At 35.0% G+C, this 5805-nt stretch overlaps 1 pseudogene; it reads right to left on the bottom strand.

Annotated features, from left to right (window-relative positions):
• Positions 1-1109: 1109 nt before the first annotated feature.
• On the bottom strand, positions 1110-1517 carry LOC114619326 (annotated as a pseudogene).
• Positions 1518-5805: the final 4288 nt, after the last annotated feature.

The raw sequence follows: 5805 nt of genomic DNA, 5'->3' as shown, positions 1-5805 counted from the left end.
GTCTTCTCTAGTTTCCATTAAATGCTTCACTTAGTGCCCCTACAACTCAGAAGCACCCAGAACTCAGCACTTAGTCATTGTGAATTTTCAGAACGGTATGTAAGTATAATGCCCATAATAGACACGCTATAACACTGGCTATAAAGGAATGTAAGAAAATACCAGGAGGAATTTAAGCTTGGGTTTAGGGAGATTCCAACAGAGCAGATTCATGACATTCCTTTTTAGTTACAAAACATTAAGAAGTTCATCTCAGCCTGTTGTAGCAATGTGATGGCATTTTTCTTTTTATATACAGTTTTCTTTAGACTATCCTCTTGCTATGCAAACATATTCCTTTATGGAGTCAATATTTGCATTGTGTAACAGACTTACTATTCCCTGTAGATGCAAAAGATGACAAAAATCATCTCAAGCCTAGCGTACCTGGTCTTTTATCCTCTAAGGTAAACAAAGTCCTTAAACAAACAGATATGCAAAGGCAAGTTGTAAAACAACACTGTGATGTGTTTTTGAGAAAAAAAAAGATACAGATATTGCCAAATGATAAACAGCCAAACTGAAGTAATATGCAAGAAAAAGCATCCCTGAGGAGGAGATGTTAGATGTGGGACTGGAAAACAAAGGGCTGAGGGCTAGCAGAAGGAAAGGACGAGGAATCAGAGTGGATCATGATGAGAACATCACACGCACAGGATAGAGACGTGTGAAGACCTCAAGGTTCTAGAGCATGTGACCAAAGATCTACTATATCTATTACTAATGATAATAACTATTCATCCCCATGAAGTCCAGCTTGTTTCCTCCAAAAATGGGAGCCATTATAGTTAGGCAGCTAAGACACTGAACTGGAATTTATTAAACCTGGACTTAAGCCCTAATTCTCCTTTGCAATTTGATGTGTGAGTCAGGACAAATCATAGGCTTGTGTGCCTGCCTTTTTAAACATTGAAAGTACTAAAAAACTCATGTGTCCACTGTAATCTTATAGTGTATTCAAGTCGAATAGTGGACCAGCTATCCTGGACCAGTATCGGAGATTGTTAGTAACTGTATTTTACTCTAATTTTTTTTCACAGTCCACAAAGGCTTTTTATTTATGCTTTACATTAAAAAAAGAATCCCAGGATTTTCCCTCCGGTATGTTTTCGTCTTGCCTCTTCATGGTCCATGATGCCAGCAGAAGTTGTCAGCACAATGGAACCAAACGGGCGTGATGGTAGCAGACTGTTGTTCTGCCGTTTTTCTAGGTCTTTGAGTTGAACATCAAATCTAAGGCTTATAACTCCACACTTGTTCAACCTGCCAGTGAGGTTCACCACTATCTTCCCAGCTCTGTGATCATCAATAATCTCGAATTCACCGATGTAACCATGCTTCATCATCACAGTTAAGAACCGAACGATGACTTTAGAACACGGCCTGATGAGGACCTGGCGTTTGCCTCGCTTTTCGACGTTGTGGATGCTCTTAAGAGCATCCACCAGAACATTCATTCGCACCATGGTGACGGCGAGGGAAGATGGCAGAAAAGCTCTAATTAATTTTCAATTGAAAGTTTCATCACAAAGTTTTAATTTAAATTTCTTTTTTACCTTGTAATAGCAAATAAAGAAGATTCTTAGGACAACTTAAAGATATATAGGTTTTTATACTGATGGTGCATATCTTAATTTTTATTTTATGTAGTGCATAGATAATCCACTGGTACAAGTGTCTAGCAAACACGCAGCACAGGTCCATGAAAAAAATACCTGTTTATGCAGTAGTATTTACAATTGTAATGATCTGAGAAACATGATGGAATAGTGAGTTAATATTGACTTAAGTTTTGAAGGATTTTCTAAAGTTCTTAAAAACTAGGGAAATCTGTGGATTTTGGTGGAAAATAAGATGGGAAAGTAGTTTTAAATGGAAATCACCGTGTGTTTGGTTTAGGGTAAATGTAATTAGGAATCCCATTTAGAGTCCAGATGTCCAAGACAAAAAGAATTGATACTGTCTATTGGGAAGTTAAAAGAGTTTGAGTAAAGATGCTATACATACATTTCTGATGAAATAACCACCTATGACCTGATATTTTTTGATCTACTTTCAGTTTAACTGTACCTATATGAGAAAACAAAATGAACAAATGAGGCATATTTTAAAAGTTATGATCAAAGAAATATGCTACAGTGCTTAAACACGCTTCAAGAGCGTCCATTCTGGTTAATTTGAGTAAGCCCTACAGATCACTCATGAGTAATGTTAGTGGAGGAAGACAATGTATGACCTATTTTTCTTTTAAATGTATCCTCAAGCTGACCAAACAAACCCTGGAAGAAAACCTAGGAAGTAGTTGAAAACAAGTTGGCTCTGTTAGTAGAAAGAAATTAGTATTATGATTATTTACTTGTCTTTTTTTTTTCATTTTCTACATTTTCCTCTCTAAGCAATTATTAAGTTGAAAATCATATACTATCAATGATATCCTTGATTATAAAATTCAAAAGATGCACCTTTACAATTCCTTGGAGATAAAAAGCACATAATGTATTGCAGATGACTAATTTATCAAAATAAGTAAACTATTTATTGCCCAAGGTCATAGTATCTCAAGAATGATGCCATTCACCCCCTGGATTTTTTCACTGGATAATTGCACTGTGCATTGTACAGTGCTGAGATACATCCATAACCCTCTTCTAATTAGATTCTACAGTCAACTTCTGCCTACCCCAGTATGATAAATGAATAAATAGATAAATAAATAAATAAATAAATAAATAAATAAATAATAAATAAATAAATGTTTTCAGACATTATCAAGTGTCCTCGGGATTAGGGAACATATCTGTCTCCAAATAAAAACCATAGTCTTTCATGTTTGTTACTAGCAGTATTACTTATAAAAGTACACACTACCTACCAACAGTCTACAACAGAGACATACAAAAGTTTAACTTCATTTTAAGATAGCCTCAATGTCTAAACTCATTTACTATTTGACTTTCTTAACTGTATGTTGTATATTAATTATAATTCATAACACATACAAGAAGCTTATAAAAGCACTTTAATTATAATTGTGTTAACTAATGTTCTATGAGACTTGGACTGTGAAAGTGAACCACCACTACAATATTGAGTGTAGATTTTCATTGTCTCCAAGCAAAAAAAGATATATTAGAGTGGCAATCCAAATATGAACAGCAGGATCAGTGAATTAACATTAGGTACATTCATTTGCCAACTAGTTGATTAAATTTTAATGTATTTATTGTGAGTGGAAAGTAACGTTATGTGAATATTAATAAAAAAAACACTTACATTCCTTCTTGTTTAAGGACTTTGCAGTTGCTAGAGGTACAAAACATAATATGTAGCTATGGAAACCTGCCATTTCCATTATTGGAATTTTCTCATAAAGAACAAAAATTGATTAAACTTATTTTCTGGAAAGTTTCTCAAAACTGTGCAGTGAAATCAAATATTTCCCTTATCAAATTGTTTTTGTCATGAATGAATAGGTTTAAAAGTAGTAAGTTACTGGGGGATGAAGGTGAAGCAGGTATACCAGTTGGAAATAATACACAATTGTATGTATACATGTATTTTTACATGAATTGTGCTTGGAATAAACTGTGTTTATTCAAGTTTCTATCTAGTGTCCCAATACAGAGTTTGCTACTTGACACTGTGAAAATTTGGGGTTAAAGCCGAGTGTTGGCAAGTAAGGGGTGATTAGAAATCAGGTACTAATAAAAGTGAGTTAAAAGGGGGGATTTGGTTTGATGGGAAACATAATCCTAACTGGACCTAAGAAATGTCATCCATGGTTCTCTCATCAGAGTCTTCACAAATACCCTCATATCCTTACAGAATTCCATACTCCTCATTTTAAAAAACCTCATTATAAAATATAGAATTTCATACATGAGAATTCTACATCTGTATCTGCATCACTCCCCTCCATGCTACATCCTCCAGACTCTTTCTGTATCACAACCCAAATTGATAGTCTCTTCTTTGCTTATTAGATAGGATAACAGATAAATGATAGATGATAGATAGATAGATGATAGATAGATAGATAGATAGATAGATAGATAGATGATAGATAGATAGATAGATAGATAGATAGATAGATTGATTGATAGGTAGATACGTACATCTATAAATGGCCCATTGAGCCTATTTTCATAATTCTTACACAAGACTGACAACATGACAATACCAATATCAGCTAACATGCTGACATGCCTATGTGAACAAATGAAATTCTACATGGCCTCACACCTAGATGAAGAGCCAATGGCTCCTGTAGCAGGAGGAACTAGTTTCCAGATTATTATTTTTTAAATATTCATTTTCTTTATCTATACATCTGACTGCCTTGGTGTAGACTTTATCCATAAGTATTGGTAATAATGACAATATATCCAAAAGTAGTAAAGATTCATGCACTAATGTGTGTGTGTGTGTGTGTTCCTGATGCAAGTATGCATATGTGTGCACCTGTGTGTAAATGCATTCGTGTGCACATATATATCTTTCAGTTTATTTGGAGTAAGAAGACATTCCAAACTAATTACAAAGCAAATTTCAACCTTGCTAGATCCTATCATCCTCAAGAGCAGAAAGTAGACAATTTGATAAAGGTTCCTGGTGAGACTCCAGGACTCTGGACTCTGTGCATGGAACAGATACACCTTCACAAGTAACTGTGGCTGCATTTACTGACTCTAAACTACTGTTTGTGTAGACAGCAGTATGAGGTCACTGAGGAGACTGTACACATTCAAAAGTGTAATGTGCTTACATTTTCTAACCCACTATACAAAAGGAAAAAGTGTGTGCAGCTGGCCCACAGCATTTGGACCTGAGCTTTTCCTCTGGCTAACAGCCATCTCCCATTTTTTCATATTAAGCAAGGAACTAAGAAATATATTCACTGTTCCAGTCCCTTATGTTCACCAAAAGATGTAACATTTGCTTAAAAATTATAGAGCAATACACATCCTGTAATAATTTTAAAATGAATTATTTAGCTATTTAATCTTTAGTCTTTAGTTTGAAACCTAAAAATAATTTTACATTTTAAATTGATTTCTTTAACTGACAAAACCTAGTTAATTATAGTAAAAACTATGCATTTATAGTATATATATTGGTTTGAAATACATACACACTGAGGTTTAGCTAAAGATATTAACAATCTGAAGCATTTTTAAAGTAATAAAACAGTGTGATCCACGGGTTGATATCACTAATACATCAGGAATATTTTTGTTGGGGCACATACACTGTTCAGAGTTTTCTCCTTTGGCCTCTTTTAACCTTTGATTCATAACTAACTAGAGACTTAAAAGGGCTTAAAGGACTCACTGATAGACGCAGAACCCTGCAGGCACTTGGTGCTTTGAATGCCCTATGCTTGAACTACCTGCCTCTGGGGCCAGAAAAGTAAACAAAAATCTCGAGGCATCAAGTTGTTCCCTAGTCAAAATTAATGTAATCTCCACATTGTACACTGCAGGTAAGCATTATTCAAAGGCTTTGCAATAATGTGAGAAATGTATTTTTATACTGAACTAACGGAAAGAACAAAGGATTCGTCCTGGATTATTAGATCAGTGGATTATCAGATGTCCTCAGAGAGAGCGAGGCAGAGCAGCCTCTAGTCACGGAGGTTTCTTCTCTTACTTCTTAGTGTTCTGCTAAAATCAGGGCAGCAAGGTGAAACGAACAGCCATCCATGGAAAACAAAGCATAAGCTGCCTTTCTCCCCAATATCACGAGAGAAAAAATCATGTTCACACT

Source organism: Grammomys surdaster, unplaced genomic scaffold (assembly GCF_004785775.1).
Source record: "Grammomys surdaster isolate TR1022 unplaced genomic scaffold, NIH_TR_1.0 149, whole genome shotgun sequence".
In the NCBI taxonomy this organism is placed as follows: Eukaryota; Metazoa; Chordata; class Mammalia; order Rodentia; family Muridae; genus Grammomys; species Grammomys surdaster.
Note: the sequence above shows the minus strand (reverse complement) of the source record. Positions and strands in the feature narration are given on the sequence as shown.